Source organism: Felis catus, chromosome A1 (genome assembly GCF_018350175.1).
Source record: "Felis catus isolate Fca126 chromosome A1, F.catus_Fca126_mat1.0, whole genome shotgun sequence".
NCBI classification, from domain to species: Eukaryota; Metazoa; Chordata; class Mammalia; order Carnivora; family Felidae; genus Felis; species Felis catus.
In genome coordinates, this window is record NC_058368.1 from 126,715,425 (window position 1) to 126,734,918 (window position 19,494).

General features: G+C 36.6%; 1 protein-coding gene across 3 annotated transcripts in view; it reads left to right on the plus strand.

Annotated features, from left to right (window-relative positions):
* Positions 1–19,494, plus strand: part of RAB3C (RAB3C, member RAS oncogene family) — a 307,888-nt gene that overhangs the window by 274,228 nt on the left and 14,166 nt on the right. The window lies entirely within an intron of this gene.

Consider the following 19,494-nt stretch of genomic DNA (forward strand, 5'->3'; position numbering starts at 1 on the left):
CCAGTGGAGATGAGTGGGCAGACAAACCTGAATACCCACACTGCTCGATACCCGTATTCTCCCATCTCTTTTGATCACTTTGGACAATAAGTGCTCTCCATCCTTGACTGTACTCTTTCCTGAGTCCATCCATACCAATTCCATTCTCTTTTGATGGGTGCACCTTGGAAATTTTATCATTCATTAGACCACAGCTAAGAGAGAGATCCAGCCCTTCATGTTAGAAATCTGGGAGACACCCTAGTCCCTTAAAGAATTTTTGGAAATGCCATGTTCTCACCAGAAAGTCACTTGGAATGGATTATTTGTGTGGATGATTAATCTTCGGCTTTTTGTGGTTCTTACTTAGCAACTTGTCGTCAGTCGGTGACTTTTTCCTGTCTCCATCTCAGGTTCTGAGCATACACTCTCTTTGGTGCTTGTCGGGACATCTTCCCCATCCATGTGCAGAATAAACCATGATAGTTTATCTGTGAAAGTCATCATAATAGATGTCTTCCACAATAAGTCTAGATACAATACCTTTATACTCTCTCTTTTGCCTTTAGTTTTAATTAACTGGCATTAACCCAGATTGGCTTTATTTGACAAAGAAATGGCCATTCTAAGAAAGTACTTTAAAGATTAAGAATTCATCATCTCATCCTTTGCCTTGAGGACTCAATGAACAAACCAGCTGCTGAAGAGATGGTTCCTTTTCCAGATAGGAGATTTAATAAAGGATGACTTAATTATGCCTTTCAGAACCTATCACTATGTGAAAGAAAGTAATTTGTATAAAACTTCACATGCTTTTTGTATCTACTCTGGCCAGGACAACTGGTCTGCATTACCATACAAAAGAGCTATATTTTGACTTTGAGAACAATTTCTTGGAGAATTGGGAAACATTAAAACATATTACTCAGAGAGGATAAGAATTCCAAAGAACATTTTTATGAAGTTTCCAGCTATCATTCTATAATGTTGAGTGGAGCACTGCCAGAATATATGAAGATGAACATTAGACTTGTGCAGAGGTTAATAATGCAGGCTTTAGAGTCAGGCTTCAATTCTTTTTTTTTTTTTTACCAAAATAAGACGAAATCATTTTTCTTAGCTGTGAAATGGGCATTGTATAAGTACTTCATGGGGCTTGTCCCAAGATTAGAAAAAAAAGGGAAAATGCGTAGTACAGTCTCTGCACATAGTATGTGCTCCGTAAGTTATATTTAAGATTTAAAACCTTGGATAACACAATGAGCTCTCATTAGTTTGGGTCCTGCTAATTGAAAATTTATTATATTATTTACTCTCTTTCATATGCATCCTTCACGATGAAAATAACCTACTAACTGACAATACATATAAATGTTATTGTAAACTGAAATCCTGTACATAGGAAGTTAATGACCTTTTTGCTGAAAACTTGTAAAATTGTCTCCTTGATCAGTGAAAGCCTTTTAAAATGTTATGTTAGAAAGGGAATATTAAACTGATTTAAGGGAACAAACTTTTTAAACACCTAGCACCTATTTGTTTATAAACAAACTGCCAATCATAAATGATCCTTATCTCTTCACTAAAACCTTCACTTCTCAACCTGTTGTTAGTTGAGGTGTAACAGCCCTGCATTTCTTCAAATACTTCAGATATATGTCTTTGCTTCCGGTTGAGTAGAGGTGGTTTAATTTGATTTATGGCATAATTTTTCTACAGGGCTGAAACAAAATGATAGTACTTCGAAGTCTGTGCTTGGTAACCACTTCCCTCCACCCCCCAGCAATAATTAGGCTGACAAAATTGATCCCAGGTTTGGTCAGTTCCTAACTATAAACAAAGGAAAAACTGATTCTCTTTCATTTTTCCATTCCCATTCCACCCCTTCTCCGAACCAATTAACAGCAATCAATCCTTTAATTAGCCAACATCTGCTGGACACCTGCTCATGTCTGGCACTGTGTTAAATACTGTGTGGGATACAGAGCAGACCTAATGGGAGGCACAACTAATTGGGGAACAAAATGCCCCTAGTATGAGGTTGGGGGAGCCAGAGAATGGGAGATGACTACTTAATGGATACAGTTTCTTTTTGAGGTGAATGTTCTGGATTTATTGGTGCTAGTTGCACAACACTAAATGGTACATTTTAAAATGGTTACAAAGGTCAATGGTATGTTAGACAAATTTTATATCTCATAGAAAACAGCATCTAATAAGCTTCAAATACCTGGTAGAAAAAGAATTTGTAGGAAGCAATGATTGTCTAGTGCAGGCTAAAGTAATCAAGCAAGATAGATGAGTGGGAACCCAGCCAGGTCTTGAAGTTTGTAAACTCAAATACCTGTAAGGGAGATGCATATGATGTAAATGATTAAATGAATAAGTGCCAAGTGTGAGATTCAAAGACAATTTATTTCACCAAAGTAAAGGATTGTACTCTTCCCCTTGAAACAAGAAGACCTTCTCTGTGTAGCTTCCATTTTCTCACTGTGAAGGTAAACTGGCGTAGCCACTGTTTCCACAGTATGGCGATTCTTAAAAAAAAATTAGAAATACTCGATGATACAATAATTTCACTCTGAGTATTTACCCAAAGGAAAAGGGTTGGAAAAGATCTCTGCACCCTATGTTCATTGCAGCATTATGTACAATAGTTGAGATCTTGAAGCAGCCCAAGTGTCTATTGGTAAGTGAATGAATAAAAAATATGTATGTATATGTGTGTGGAATATATGTATATATGTATATATAGATACATACATACACACAATAGAATATTACTCAGCCATCAAAAAGAATTAGATCTTGCCACTTGCAACAATGTGGATGGACCTAGAGGGTCTCTCTAAAGGATTGTGAAAAGGGGAGCAGGTTGGGGAGATGAGCAAAGTGGGTGCAGGGCAGGACTAATAAGTCATGGGAATAAAAGGTACAGCATAGGGAATATAGTCAATGGGGTTGTGACAGTGTTGTATGGTGACAGATGGTAGCTACATCTGTGGTAAGCATAACTTAGAGTGCTTGAATCACTACGTTATATACCTGAAAGTAATGTAACAGTGTGTGTTTGAGTATACTCAAATTTTTAAAAAAGAATGACTGAAACATGGATTTCATGTCAAAGAGACAGAAGTGACAGAGAAGGTACAGCTGGAGAGAGAATGTATGTCTGAAGTGGGCTGGTTACAGATACACAAGATATGCTGCCACCAAGTCAGTGAAAATTCCAGTTATTTTTTAATCTTTTCACTAGTTTTTTTTCCACTAGTTTTTTTAATTGAATAAATTTGACATGTAATATTGTGTAAATTCAAGGAGTTTAATACGTTACTTTGATACATTTATATATTGTAATGTGACTGCCATTATAGCAATATTTATCCCATTATATAATTATACTACAGTATTATTTTGTATATTCATAACACTATGCATTAGATCTCTCTGGCTTATTTACTCCCCATAAATTTGTACTCTTAAGTGCCATAGATTTTGTGCCCCTCACCCCTGAATTCCCTGGTAAATACAATTTCACTTTTTTTGAGGTTTGATATTTTTAGATTACACATATAAGTGATATCATATAGAACTTGTCTTTCTCAGATTTATCTCACTTAGCATAATGTCCTCAAGGACCATCTATGTTTTGCAAATGGCTTTTTTAAAGCTAAATAGTGTTCCATTGTATATATACCACATCTTTATATCCATTTATCTATTCATCTATTGGTCCTTTGATTGTTTACATATTTTGACTATTGTTAATAATACCATAATAAACACTGGAGTGCATATATGTAGTCAAAATCTTGTTTTCCTTTCCTTTAGGAATATACCCAGAAGTGAAAGTGCTGGATCATATGGTAGATGTATTTTTAATCATTTGAGGAACTTCCATGATGTTTTCCATACTGGTTGGACCGCTTTCCATTTCCATCAACATTGTATAAGGGTTCTCTTGTCACCACCTTCTCCCCAGCACCTGTTGTCTCTTGTCTTCTTGATGTTAACCATTTATAACAGGTGTGAAATAGTATCTCATTGTGGTTTTGGCATTTCTTTGATTAGTAATGAGCATCTTTTCCTATACCTTTTGGCCATTTTGCTGTCCTCTTTGGAAAAATAGCTAATTCTTGCCATTTTTCAATCAGATTGTCTTTTTGTTATTAAGCTTTATGAGTTCCTTATATATTATGGATATTTACCCTTTATTTGTTTTATGTTTTATTAAACTGTTCTCCCATTCTGTAGGTTGTCTTTTCATTTTGTTAACTGTTTCTTTTGCTGTGGAAAAGCATCTCAGTTTGAGATAGTCTCATTTGTTGATTTTTGCTTTTGTGCCTCTGGCATCATATGAAAGAAAATCATTGCCAAGACCCATATTGATGAACTTCTTTCCTACATATTCTTCTCTGGTTGTATGGCATCCAGTCTTATGTTTAAGTCCTTGATCCACTTTGACTTAATTTTACTGAGTGCTTTGAGATAGGAGTCCATTTTCATTGTTCTACATGTGTCTCTCAATTTTATCCAGCATCATTTGTTGAATAAACTGTCCTCTCCCCACTGAGTGTTTTTGCCTCCTTTGTCAAATATTAGCTGACTATATGTGCTGGTATTGAATTCTTAGGCTCTCTCTTCTTTTCTCTTGGTCTATGTGCCTATTTTTGTGCCCATTACATACAACTTTTGTTACTGTCTTTGTAGTCCAGTTCAGAATCTGGAAGCATGATCCCCCCAGCTTTGTTCTTTTTTGTCAGGATTGATTTGACTATTTGGGGTCCTTTGTTATTCCACACAAGTTTTAGGATAGTTTTTTTCAATTTATTTGAAAGATACATTATTTTGATGGAGATTGCATTGAATTTGTAGATGGCTTTGAGCACTGTGCCATTTTAACACTATTCATTCTTCTGAACCATGAACACAAGATGTCTTTCCATTTCTGTCTCCAGTTTCTTTTAGCAAACTTGTTGTTTGTAATGTATAGATCTTTGACTTCCTTGCTTAAATTATTCCTAAGTAGTTTACCGTTTTTGGTGCTATTGTGAATGGGATAGCTTTCTTTATTTCTTTTTCAGATAGTTTATCATTAGTGTAAAGAAATGCAATGGATTTCTTTATGTTCATTTTATAACATGCCACATTACTAAAATTGTTGATGAATTTCTATTTTTATGGATTCTAGGATTTTCAGTGTACAAGATAATGTCATCAGGAAACAGCCACACTTTTATGTCTTCTTTTCCAATTTGGATGCTTTTTACTTCTTTGTCTTGACTTTAGTAGTTGATCTTACAAGAACTTACAGAACTGTTTTAGTGTTTTTGTGAGTATATTTGACATACGATATTATTGTATCTTATAACTATAAAATTAGTTTCAGGTGTACAACATAATGATTAGACAATTCCATACATTACTCAATGTTTACCACAAGTGTAATTACCATTTGTCACCATACAAAATTATTACAATATTATTGACTGTATTTCTTAAGCTGTACTTTTCATTCCATGACTTTGAATTTTTTTGAACTTCTTATAAAGTAGATTGTTCATCTCTGTTTCATTTAGTTCTTTTCCTGAAATTTTGCCTCCTTGTTTAATTTGGAGTGTATTTATCTTTCTCCTCATTTTATGTGACTGTGTATCAGGGAACACAGCTACCTCTCCCAGTCTTGAAGGAGTGCCCTTGTGTAGGAATGTTCTCTGTGTAGACTGTGTGCCTGGCTCTTTAGGTTGGCTGGCTGTAACTATAGCAGGCATTGACTGGAGTTCCTGGGGCAGTGTGTACCTGGGCAGTCTTGTGGGAAAGCATGAGGTAAAGTGGATATATACCAGGCTGTTTGTGCAGGGGTGGAGGCCTCCATAGATAGATGGAGTGGACGCATGCTGGGGCCACCCTGGTGGGATGGCTAGAGCAGAAGCATTTACGGGGCTATCAGATTCTGGCATGCTATGCTCCAGGGCCATTGTAGTGGTGCAGAAAATGGTCTGCTTTGGGGGAGCAGGAAGATGTAGTATGGGCTAGGGGTCCAGGGCTCACTGATGTGGCGGGCTGGTTAGGGCACCTGGACTCTGCCTCTATCTGGGCTATCAAGTCAAAGGGTGGACACAGACAATGGTATTCATCACCACCTCTGACCCCAGAAAGCATTCCAGAAGTTGGTCCACCATTTGGTGGATGCTCTAACATTAGTGAATGGGTTTCTTTCACTTAATTTCTAGTTACCCTTTAAACCACTTTTTTTTTCCTGAGCCGCATGTTGCAAACCTGCATGCAGGCCCCTCCGTTACAGTCATTCCTACTGCCACTCCTTAGCATCAGTAGATTTACTGTCATTACCATGTCTGTATCTCTTATGCCATTTTTTTATGTGGTGCCTCTATTCTTTGTTGTGCAGGACTGCTCAGTTATCTCTTAGATCTTTAGGAAAAACTGCCCAATATATAGGTATAGACTCTGTGTCTGAGAAGAGGGGACTTCAGGGGGTTCCTTTGCTGCCATCTTGGACACCTTCTTCCCTCCAGTACTATACTGAATAGGAATGGTGAAACTAGCATCCTTGTCTTCCTTTTTTTATTTTAGAGGCAATGTTTCAATTTTTCTCCATTCAGTATAACGTTAGTTGTGGGTCTGTCATATATGGCCTTTATTATTATAAAGTATAAATAATAAAGTATAATTATTACAAAGTATAAATAATAAAGTATTATTTATTATTATAAAGTAGATGCTTTCTTTACCCAATGTGGTTTTATTTTTTTAATCATGAAAGGATGTTGTAATCTGCCCAACGTTTTTCCACATTTATCAGATGATCCGGTGATTTTTATCTTTCATTTTATTGTAACGCATTACATTTACTGCCTTGCATATGTTGAACCATTCTTGGATCTCACGGATAATCCCACCTGGTCATGGGGTATAATTCTTGTAAGTTACTCTTGAATTCAGTTGATAACATTTTTAAAAAAATGTGTGTATATTCATCAGTGATATTTAGCAGCATCTAGTTTTAAGGTATGTTTATCTAGTTTTGGTATCACAGTAATGCTGGCTTCAAAGCAAAAGCTTGGCAGTGACACCTCCACATTGATTTTGAAAGAGGTTGAGGAAGACTGGTGTTAATTCTTCTTCAGTTGTTGGATAGATTTCTCGAGTGAAGCCATTTGGTCCTGGAGTTGTCTGTGTTGGAAAGTTTTTGCTTACTGATTTAATTTTTTTACTCATTATTTGTTCAGATTTCGTGTTTCTTCCTGATTCAATCATTGTAGGTTGTGTATATTTTAGAAATACATTCATTTCTTGGTTAGGTAATTTGTTGGCCTATAATTTTTTTGTAGTAGTCTCTCAAAATTCTTTGTATTTCTGGAATATTAGTTGTAATGTCTCCTTTTATTTCTGAGTTCAAGTCTTCTTTCTTAGTCTAGCTAAAATTTTGTCAGTTTTATCTTTTTGAAAAGCCAGTTCTTAGTTTTATTGATCCTTTTACTGTTTTTCTGGTCTCTGTTTCCTTTATTTCCACTGTGATGTTTATTATTTCGTTCCTTCTGCTAATTTTGACATCAATCTGTACTTATTTTTCTAGTTCTTGAGGTGTAAAACTAGGTTGTGTATTTAAAATTTTTAACTTCTTAATAGGTGTGTATAGATACAAACTTTTCCCTCAGAACTGGTTTTGTGGCATCTCACAAGATTTGATAAGTTATTTTCATTTTTGTTTGAACATAATTTTTTATTTCCTTTTGTTTTCTTCTGGGACCCATGACATTTTTTTTTTTCAGTGTGGTGTTTAGTTTTCACATTTATGTGGCTATTCTTTTACTCTTGCTGATTTTTTTCATACTAATTGTGATCAGAAAAGTAGTTAGGATTTTGGTTGTCTTCAATTTGCTAATAATTATGTTGTGGCCTATCACATACTCTATCCTGGAGAATAATCCATGTGCAGTTAAGAATGTGTATTCTTTTTTTTGTTTTTAGATGCAATGTTCTGTGTTTGTTAAGTCTATTTGTTGTCATGTGTGGTTCATTCCAGTGTTTTCATGTTGATTTTCTGTCTGAGTGATCTATCCCTTGCTGACAGGTATTAAAGTCCCCTAGTACTATTGTATTGCTGTCTATTTCTCCCTTAAGACCTGTTAGTATTTGCTTAATATATTTTTGGTGCTCAGGTGTTGGGAGCATACATATTTATGATTATTTCATCTTTTTAATGTATTGACCCTTTTGTAATTATATAATGACCTCCTTTGTCTCTTGTTTTTTTGGCATCAAGTCTATTTTGTCCGCTGTCGGTATGGCTGTGCCTGCTTTTTTTTTTTTTCTTTTTTTTTGGCTTCTCTTTGCTTAAAATATCAATTTCCATCCTTTCCCTTTTAGCCTTTATGTCTCTTTAGACTGAAACACGTTCCTACAGCATAATTTGGGTCTTGTTTTTTCTCCATCCCGCCACCTTGTGCCTTTTGATTGGTGAGTTAAAGCCATTTGCATTTAGGGTCATTATTGATGTGTATAAGATTTACTATTGACATTTTCTCTTTCGCTTTGTGCTTATTTTTTTCATTTTTTCCCCTTCTGTTTCTGTAAACCTTGGTGGTTTCCCATGGTGATTTACTCAATCTCTTATTTTTATTATGTTTGTGTCTCTGCTCTAGGTTTTTGTTTTGTGGTTATCATGAAGTTCCCATGTAACATATCGCAGGTTAACAACCCTTTTTCTGCCCATAGCAGTTTTTCTTCTTTCACCTGTAAAGGTTCAATCCTTTTATCCCCCCCCTTTTATTGTTTTGATGTCACAAATTACCCATTTTAATGCTTATTTTATTATCAACTTGTAGTAGGTATAGTTATTATCAATGCTCCTTTAATCTTTATGCTATTCCTATGTAATATACCTTTCTAAAAAATACAGTTTTCTAATTCTGACCATCTGCCACCTTAACCAGAGTTTTATGTGTTTTTTCTTTTTGTTTCAGCTTTAAGAGCTCCTTTCAACATTTCTTACAAGACAGTTCTAGTGGTGTTGACCTCCCTCAGCTTTTGTTTGTGTGTGGATGCCTTTGTTTCCCATTTACCTGAGAGATAATTTTGCTAGATATTGTTACTTGAAAATTTTTTATCTTTTATCAGTTTGAATATGCCATTCCACTGTCTCCTGGCCTGTAGAGTTTCTGCTGTGAAATTTGCTGTTAGCCTAATGGGGGTCCCTTTGCAGGTTACTTTCTTTCCCTGGCTTTTTAAAATTCTTTATAACTGACTTACAGTTTTAATATAATCTGTTTTGGAGAAGATATTTTTGTCTTGAGATACTAAAGTGTTCTTTTGGCTTCTTATGCAATTCCTTCCCAGGTTTGGGAAGATCTTTGCTGCCTTCTACCTCTTTTCTGCTTTTGGTATACCTGTTATTCTTGAGTTGGCTTTTCTTTTTAAAATCTTTTTAATGTTTATTTATTTTTAAGAGAGAGAGTGTGTGAGCAGGGGAGGGGCAGAGACAGAGGGAGAGACAGAATCTGAAGCAGGCTCCAGGCTCTCAGCTGTCAGCACAGAGCCCCATGTGGGGCTCGAACCCATTAGCCATGAGATTGTGACCTGAGCTGAAGTCGGATGCTCAACCGACTAAACCACCCAGGTGCCCCTTAAGTTGGTTTTTCTCATGAAGTCTCAAAGTTGTCATGGGGTTTCTTCATTTTTTACATCTCAAGGCTCTTTCCTCTAACACCTGAATCATTTCTAATTCCTATTCTTAAGCTCACTTTCATCTGATCTATTCAGCTTGCAACTCTTTGTAATACTTTCTTCATTTATCCAGTTCTTCAGCTCCAGCATTTCTCTTGGGTTGCTTTTAGACTTTCAATTTCTTTGGAAAAGTACTCTGTCTCTTCTGTAATCTCACTTATGAGATCACTATGCCACCTTTCTGAGTTCTCTTGTGGGTTGTTGAAATACTTCATTACAGCTTTTTTGAACTATTAGTTATACTTCAATAGTCCATACCTTTGGTGTGGGATGCTGGAGAATTGTTATTTTTTTTTTTTGGTAGCACATTTCTGCCAACCTAAATAAGAAAGGTGTTTACTACTTTGAATGCAGCAGTAGCAGCATTTTACATAAAAAATTATCATTTTTGTCTTGTTTCATTTTCCAGAAGGTGGCACTATAGCACAGGTTTTTAGTTTCTCTTGCCAGAATGGACTGGCAGTTAAGGTTGGGAGTGTGCACATGAAAAAATGAAATAAAAATGCTGGTGAAGAAACAAAACAAAAAGGGTGCTGGCAGATTATGTGGGTGTTCCTAGAGGTCCATGGGCAGTCCTTTTGTCAGAATCCTAGGGCAAACACTAGGAGATGCTTTATTACAGTTCTCTTTGTCTTCACTTTGCTTTCCTTCCCCATCAGTCACTGCATGCTCTCCTGGGAGAGAGCAGTAGGTCCCTTCAGTTAGAGCAGGCAGAGGTGGACATATTCTCATGCAGCGTCTTCACCCTGTATCTCCTCTGCCAGTAAAAGTATCTAGGGGAGTGCTGCCCTCCCCTGGCTTTTTAGACTCCTTTGAGATACAGTCCACCCACTTTCAGGTATACAGATGGATGGATTTTGTGGTGGGCAAGGTGGAGGCTTCCTGGTGTGCTGTGTGGTGGCACTTTTGTATGGTCATGGATATCCAGTTAGTTGTAAATCAAAGGGAAAAGAATGTCATTACCGTTCTCCACTCTTTTGGCTAATTTTTAACCACTGGAAATTAGAAATGTTTTTCCAGGTTATTTTTTTTTTGAGACATAATTGACATTGAACACTAAGTTTATTTTAAATGGGTTTTTTAAATGTTTTTATCTATTTATTTTTGAGAGAGAGAGAGTGAGCCAGTGAACGGCAGACAGAGAGGGAGACACAGAATCTGAAGCACGCTCCAGGCTCTGAGCCATCAGCACAGAGCCCAACGCAGGGCCCCAACCCATGAACCATGAGATCTTGACCCAAGCTGAAGTTGTACACTTAAACCGACTGAGCCACCCAGGGGCCCCGAGCACTAAGTTTAAGGTGCACAACATTTGAGTTATATATATGGTGAAGTGATTACCACAAAAAGTTTAGTGAACATCTACCATGTCATACATAAAAAGTAAAAAAAGCAAAAACTTAGCCTGTGATGAGACCTCTTCAGGTATACTCTTGTAAAACTGCTCTCTGAAACATGATTGTTGTTAACTGTCATCATCAGGTTATATATGTCATCCCTAGTACTTATCTGTCTCATAAACAGTTTATGTTTCTATCACTTCCATCCAATTCCCCCTTACCCATCTACCACTTCTAGTAAACCCAGAGATGATCACTTTTTCTGTGAGTTTTTGTTTCAAATTGTACATATAAGTGAGATCATACAGAATTTTTTTTCATTAAGCATTATGTCTTTTATTGAATTATATATTTATTTAAAGACAAGTTACTTAACATACAGTATAGTATTGGTTTCAGGAGTAGAACCCAGTGATTCACCATTTGTATGTAACACCCAATGCTCATCCCAACAAGTGCCCTTCTTTTTTTTTTTTTTTTTTTAATTTTTTTTTTTTAACGTTTATTTATTTTTGAGACAGAGAGAGACAGAGCATGAATGGGGGAGGGGCAGAGAGAGAGGGAGACACAGAATCAGAAGCAGGCTCCAGGCTCTGAGCCATTAGCCCAGAGCCCGACGCGGGGCTCGAACTCACGGACCGTGAGATCGTGACCTGAGCTGAAGTCGGAGGCTTAACTGACTGAGCCACCCAGGCACCCCCAACAAGTGCCCTTCTTAATGCCCATCACCCATTTAACCCTTTCCCCCACTCACCTCTCCCTCCAGCAACCCTCAGTTTGTTCTCTGTATTTAAGAGTCTCTTATGGTTTGATTTCCTCTCTGTTTTTATCTTATTTTTCCTTCCTTTCCCCTGTGTTCATCTGCTGTGTTTATTAAACTCCACATATGAGTTAAATCATATATTGTCTTTTTCTCCCTGACATATTTCTCTCAGCATAATACACTCTAGTGCCATCCACATTGTTATAAATGGCAAGATTTTATTCCTTTTGATTGCTGAGTAGTATTCCATTGTGTGTGTGTGTGTGTGTGTGTGTGTGTGTGTGTATACCACATCTTTATCCATTCATCTGTTGATGAACAGTGGGCTCTTTCATAATTTGGCTATTGTTGATAGCCCTGCTATAAACATTAAGGTGCACGTGTCCCTTCGAATTAGGATTTTGGGTAAATACCTAGTAGTGCAATTTCTGGGTCATACTGTAGTTCTATTTTTAATTTTATGAGGAACTTCCATACTGTTTTCCAGAGTGGCTGTACCAGTTTATATTCCTACCAACAGTGAAAAGGGCTCCCCTTTCTTTGCATTCTTGCCAACATCTGTTGTTTCCTGAGTTGTTCATTTTTAACCATTATAACAGGAGTGATGTAGTATCTCATTGTGGTTTTGATTTGTATTTCCCTGATGATGAGTGATGTTGAGCATTTTTTCATGTGTCATTTGGCCATCTGGATGTCTTCTTTGGAGAAGTGTCTATTCATGTCTTTTGCCCATTTCTTGCCTGGATTACTTGTTTTTTTGGGTGTTGAGTCTGATAAGTTCTTTATAGATTTTGGATACTAACCCTTTATCTGGTATGTCATTTGCAAATACTTCTCCCATTTCATCAGTTGCCTTTTAGTTTTGTTGACTGTTTCCTTCACTGTGTAGAAGCTTTTTATCTTGACAAGGTCCCAATAGTTCATTTTTATTTTCCTTGTCACTGGAGACGTGTCTAGTAAGAAGTTGCTGTGGCCGAGGTCAAAAAGTTTGCTGCCTGTCTTCTCCTTCATATAAGATGTTGATGGTTTCCTACCTCATATTTAGGTCTTACATCCATTCTGAATTTTTTTTGTATATGGTGTAAGAAAGTGGTCCAGTTTCATAATGCTGCATGTCGCTGTCCTGTTTTTCCAGCAAAATTTGCCAAAGAGGCTGTATTTTTTCCATTGGGTACTCTTTCCTGGTTTGTCGAAGATTGGTTGGCCATATATTTGTGGATCCATTTCTGGGTTCACTGTTCTGTTCCATTGATCTATGTTTTTGTACCATACTCCCTTGATGATTACAGCTTTGTAATATAGCTTAAAGTCCAGAATTGTGATGCCTCCAGCTTTGGTCTCCTTTTTTCAACATTATTTTAGCTATTCACCATCTTTTCTGTTTCCATACAAATTTTAGGATTGTTTGCTCCAGCTCTGTGAAGAATGCTGGTGTTTGTTTTTTTTTTTTTTTTTGATAGGAATTATAGTGAATATGTAGATTTCTTTGGGTAGTACAGACATTTTAACAATATTTATTCTTACAATCCATGAGCATGGAATATTTCCCCATTTGTTTGTGTCTTCTTCAGGTTTCTTTATAAGCTTTCTGTAGTTCACCTATAGATCCCTTACCTCCCCTAGGTTTATTGCTAGGTATCTTACGGTTTTTGGTGCAATTGTAAATAGGATCAATTCCTTGATATTTCTGCTGCTTCATTATTGGTGTATAGAAACGCAACCATTTTCTGTATGTTACTTTTATATCCTGCAACTTTGCTGAATTCACTTATCAGTTCTATCAGTTTTTTTGATGGACTCTTTTGGTTTTCCATGTAGAATATCATATCATCTGCAAAAAAATGAAAGTTTGACTTCCTCTTTGCCAATTTGGATGCCTTTTATTTCTCTTTGTTGTCTGATTGCTGAGTATGGGACTTTTAGTCCTATGTTGAACAACAGTGGTGAGAGTGGACATCCTTGTCGTGTTCCTTACCTTAGGGGTAAATCTCTCAGTCTTTCCCCACTGAGGATATTAGCTGTGGACCTTTCATATATGGCCTTTATGATGTTGAGGAATGTTGTGTCTATCCCTACTTTGTTGAGGGTTTTTATCAAGAAAGGATGCTCTGTTTTGTCAATGCTGTTTTTGTGTGTCTATTGAGAGAATCATATGGTTTTTATCCTTTTTTTCTTTTCTTTTCTTTTTTTTTTTTTTTTAAGTAACGTGGTCTATCACGTTGATTTGTGAATACTTAACTAGTCCTGCAGCCCAGGAATAAATCCCACTTGATTAATTCTTTTAATATACTGTTGAATTTGATTTACTAGTACCTTGTTGAGAATTTTCCATTTCCAGGTTCATCATAGATATTGGCCTATAATTGTCCTTTTTAGTGGAGTCTTTGTCTGGTTTTGGAATTAGGTAATGCTGGCTTCATAGAGTGAGTTTAGAAGCTTTTCTTCCATTTTTATTTTTTGGAACAGTTTGTGAAGAGTAAATACTAATTCTTCTTTAAATGTCTGGTAGAATTCCCCTTGGGAAGCCATCTGGTCCAGGACTTCTGTTAGGAGATTTTTTTGATGACTGATTTAATTTCTTTGCTGGTTATGGGCCTGTTCAAATTTTCTCTCTTCTCATTTCAGTTTTAGTAGTGTGTGAGTGCCGAAGAATTTGTCTATTTCTTTCAGTTTGCCCATAGTTTTATAAGTGTTTGCATTTTTGTGATATTACTGTGATCTGTCCTCTTTCATTCATCATTTTATCTATTTGGGTTTTCCTCCTTTCTTTTTGATAAGTCTTGCTGGGAGTTGATCAATTTTTTTTTTTTTTTTTTTGGTTCTTTAAAAGAACCAGCATTTAGTTTCATTGATCTCTTCTACTGGTTTTTGTTGTTTATATATTATTTATTTCTGCTCTGATCTTTACTATTTCCCTTCTTCTGCTAGCTTTAGGTTTTATTTGCTGCTCCTTTATTTGCTGCTCCTTTAGGTGTAAGGTTAAGTTGCGTATTTGGGACCTTTTTTGCTTCTTGAGATAGGTCTGAAGTGCTATGTACTTTCCTCTTAGGACTGCCTTTGCTGCATAGCAAATGTTTTGGACTGTTGTGTTTTCATTTTCATTGGCTTGCATGTATTTTTTAATATTTTCTTTAATTTCCTGGTGAACCCTTTCATTCTTTACTAGGATGTTCTTTAACCCCCAAGTATTTGAGGGCTTTCCCTTTTTTTTTTTTTTTCTTGTGGTTGATTCAACTTTCCTGATTTGTTTTTAGATCTTTGAACTCTGCAGCAAGGATTCTTCACACGTCTTCTGTGCTGTTTTCAAGCCCAACCAATGGTCATTTGACTGCTATTCTGAATTCTTGTTCAGATATAGTGCTTATATCTGTTTTGAGCAAGTCCCTGGCTGTGACATTTTCTCAACCTTCTTTTGGGGAGAATTCCTTCTCTTGTCCTTTTGGCTAAGTTTCTGTCTTTTGCTTGTTTTAAAATAATGTTATGTTTCCTGCACCTGAGAGTAATGCTATATTTAAAAGGGGTCATACATTCTCTAAGGACTGGCACTTCTCAGAATGTTTCTGGTGTAGGCTGTATGCACTCTGTTCTTGCATATTGTCTGCTCTTTGCCACTGGTCAGTCATTTGCAGAGTTCATCCTTGTTTGCAGTGGAGAGTATTTGGATCTTTAACTAGGTGTGCTTTGATTTTTTTGTTGAAATAAGCCTGGAAAAAGGAGGGAAATGTCTGATCAAAAAAAAAAAAAAAAGGGAAATGCAAAACCCAAGAAACTATGAGCCTGATTCCAAAAGGAAAAAAAAGTAAGCCTATTCCTACCAGAACAGATGCAGGTGTTGTGAACCACTCGACTTTTAGTATACTTAATGTATCCCAGGTGCTGGCTATGCTGATCTTCTGGAGGAGAGGCCTGCTGTGTTGACTCAGAGTCTGTCTTGCCCTAGTAAATAAGCAATTGCCAGGCACAGAGGGGTTCGGTTTGGTATATATGGGTTCTGCCTCTGCTAGGGGTTGCTGTATTGCTCTCTGAAGTCCCACCATGTTGGCATGGGTGGGGGGAATGGCACCACCTCCATCTCTCATCCCTACTGGGTATCTCACACCCCCGCTATTCAGGGAGCCCTCACTCAATAGCATGGACAGTCAGCTCACCCTGTGCCACAACTCTCCTGCATTTTTTTTTGGACATGTGACTGGGATTCAAAACCCAAAGTCTTAAAGGACCCAGCACTGCAAGGATCTACCCACATACTCCAGAGTAGAGACTCTCCATGCTGTGTCTGAAATCCTTTGTTCCAGAAAACCAGTCCCAGACTTGCGTGGTGTGAAGAATGTTTGGTGTAGCACCGCTAAAAGAAGCAAATTTTATATTCCCTCTGGGTGCATCTCTGTCTCCCTGGTGATGAAAGGCATTTCGCTGGTGATTACATGGTCTTTTGTCCTTGGAGAGGCAATACACCCTGTTCCAAAAATACTCCAGGAAGGGGAATGTTCTCTCCCAATACACCTAGAGATCTCTACACCACACTATGTACCCTGGAGCCAGCTCCCCCTACCCCAGGAGCACCACAGCTCCACTCCAAGGAAAGCCAAGTACTTACAAAACCTGAGAGCTTGATCTCTAAACACTATTTGCAAAAAATACCCTGTAACACCCAGTACTTTTTGTCCCCAGTCCATGGTCCAGAGAGGTTTTCCTCTCCTGGAAACTAAATGCCACTGTTCTCAACCCTTCTTTCTCTGCCTTTTGTCTGTCTATGGCAGGGGATCCCTACCCCTCCACAGCACCGCCATTTTTCTCTTCTCTAATTCACTTCCACACACTTCACAGATACCATGCTATCTCACTCCAACTGTGGAAATTCTTCTGCCACTCTGCAAGTCGATATCCTAGGTGTTTCAAATGATCTGACCTCAATACCACTGTGTTTGAGGATCGAGGAAAGCCCGGGGTCTCCCTACTTTCCTGTCTTTGTAACTCCTCCCATAGCATCACGTCTTCAAGGTCCAGCCATGTTGCCTCAAATGGCAGGATTTCTTTATTGCTGATGGTTGGATAATATTACACACACACACACACACCACCACCACCACTTCTTTATCCATGATCCACAGATGGATAATTAGGTTGTTCCATGTGTTGGCTATTGTAAATAATGCTGCAATAAACATGGAGGTATATCCATATTTTCAAATTAGTGTTTTTGTTTTCTTCAAAAAAATATCTAGAAATGAAATTGCTGGATCATGTAGTAATTCTAATTTTGGAGAGAACCCCCATATTGTTTTCCATATGGCTGCACTCATTTGCATTCCCACCAACAATAACAGTGTACAAGGGTTCCTTTTTATCCACATTCTAACCAGCATTTGTTAATTCTTATCTTTCTGATCTACCGACTCTAACAGGTGTGAGGGGATACCTCACTGTGGAATTCATTTGCATTTCCATAGTGATTGATGATGTTGAGCATAATTTCTTGTATCAGTTGGCACTCATATATCTTCTTCAAACAAATATCTTTTTGAGTTGTTCTCTACCTTTTAATCAGATTGTCTTGTTGCTTTTGAACTTGAGTTCTTTGTATATTTTGTGTATTAGCCCCCTATCAGATACGATTTATAAACATATTTTTTCCCATTTGATAGATTGGATTTTCATTTTGTTCATTGTTAGTTGTGCAGAAACTTTTTAGTTTGATGTTTTGTTTGTTCTTGCTTAGGTTGCTTGTGCTGTAGGTGTCATATCCAAAAAATCATTGCTGAGACCCATGTCAAGAACTTTTCCCCCATGTTTTCTCTAAGAGGTTTACAGTTTGAGGTCTTATAATTAAGTCATTCATCCATTTCAAATTAATTTTTGTGAGTGGTATAAGATAGTACATTTTCCAGTCTTTTCTCCATGGAGTATTGGCTCCCTTGTCAAATACTAATTGATTATATTTGTGTTTTAAAGAGCTTCTCTGTGACTGTTTTTATGTGAGAAACATACTGTTTTGAAGATAATAGCTTTATAGTATAATTTGAAATCATTGTGCTGTTTTCTGCTTTGTTCTTTATTCTCAGGTTGACTTTGCTTATTCAGGATTTTTTGTGATTACATATAAATTTTAGAATCATTTTTCCACCTCTGTAAAAAATGCCACTGGAATCCTATACTGAATCTATCCTGTACTGAATCTATAGATTGCTTTTGGTAATATTGACATTCTAGCAATGTTTTTAAAATTAATGAACATAGGATACTTTTACTTTGTGTTTCCTTTGATTTGTTTCATCATTTTCTTAGAAGAGAGCTCTTACACTTCCTTAAATTTCTTATGTGTTTTATTGTTTCTGATGCTATTGTAAATTAGATCATTTTATTTCTCAGATAATTTATTCCTATATAGAACACTACTGAGTTTTCATTGTTTACTGAATTTAAATCTAACAGTTTTGGTGGAGTCAGGATTTTCTTCTGGTCTGATTGCTGTGTCTAGAACTTGAGGTACTATGTTGAATACGATTGGTGAGAGTGGAAACAATTTTCTTGTTCCTGATCTCAAAATAAAGGCTTTCAGTCTTTCACCATTGAGTATGATGTTAGCTGTGGGCTTATGTGGCCTTTAGATACAGGAAGGAATGTACCTCAGCGTATCAATGTGTTATCATGAAAGGGTGTTCAATTTTGTCTAATGTTTTTTCTGCATCTTTTGAGATCATCCTATTTTTTTTTCTTTCATTGTGTTAATATATTAATTTTGTTGAACCATTCTCATATCTCAGGGATATATACTATTTTATCATGGTCAATGATTATTTTAATGTTGAGCTGAATACATTTGCTATTTTATTGAGAATTTTGCATGTATATACTAGAGGGATATTGGCCTGTAGTTTCCTTTTGTTGTTGTGTCCTTCTTGTGCTTTTGTATTAAAGTAATGCTGGCCTCATAAAATAACTTTGGGAGTGTTCCCTCTTTCTCATTTTTTTTGTAGAGTTTGAGGAGGATTGCTCTTAACTCTTCAAATGTTTTGTAAAACTCACCAGAGAAGCCATCCTGTATTGGCATATTTTTGATTACTGATTCCAATGAAGAAAAACTCATTTCCTTTCTAGGAGTTGGTGTGTGCAGGTCCTTCCTGATTTAGACTTGGTAGTTTGCATGTTCCAAAGAATTCCTTCTACATTGTCCAGTTTGTTGGCATATAGTTGCTCACTTTATTAACATTCTTTGTATTTTTGTGGTAGAAGCTGTAATGTCTTCATTACACTGTTTTTGATTTGGGTGCTTTATCCTTGGTTAAAGAGTTGTCAATTTTGCTTCTTTTAAAAGAGGAAGTTTTTAATTTTGTTAACTTTTTCTATTGTTTTCTTGTTCTCTATTTCTGTTCTAATCTTTATTGCTAACCTGGGGCTTGGTTTCACTTGGAAGTTTTCTTATTTCTCAATGTGTGCATTTACTGCAATGAATTTCCCTTTATGACTACTTTTAGTACATCCCTTAAGTTTTGATATGGTGTGTTTTTATTTTTGGTTGTCTTAAGATGCCTTGTTACTTCCACTTTAACTTCTTCTTTTATCCTTTATGTTCAGTTTAATTTCCATGTATTCATGACTTTTCTAGTATTCTTCTTGTTACTAGTTTCTACTTTATACTATTGTGGTGAGAGAAGATATTTGATA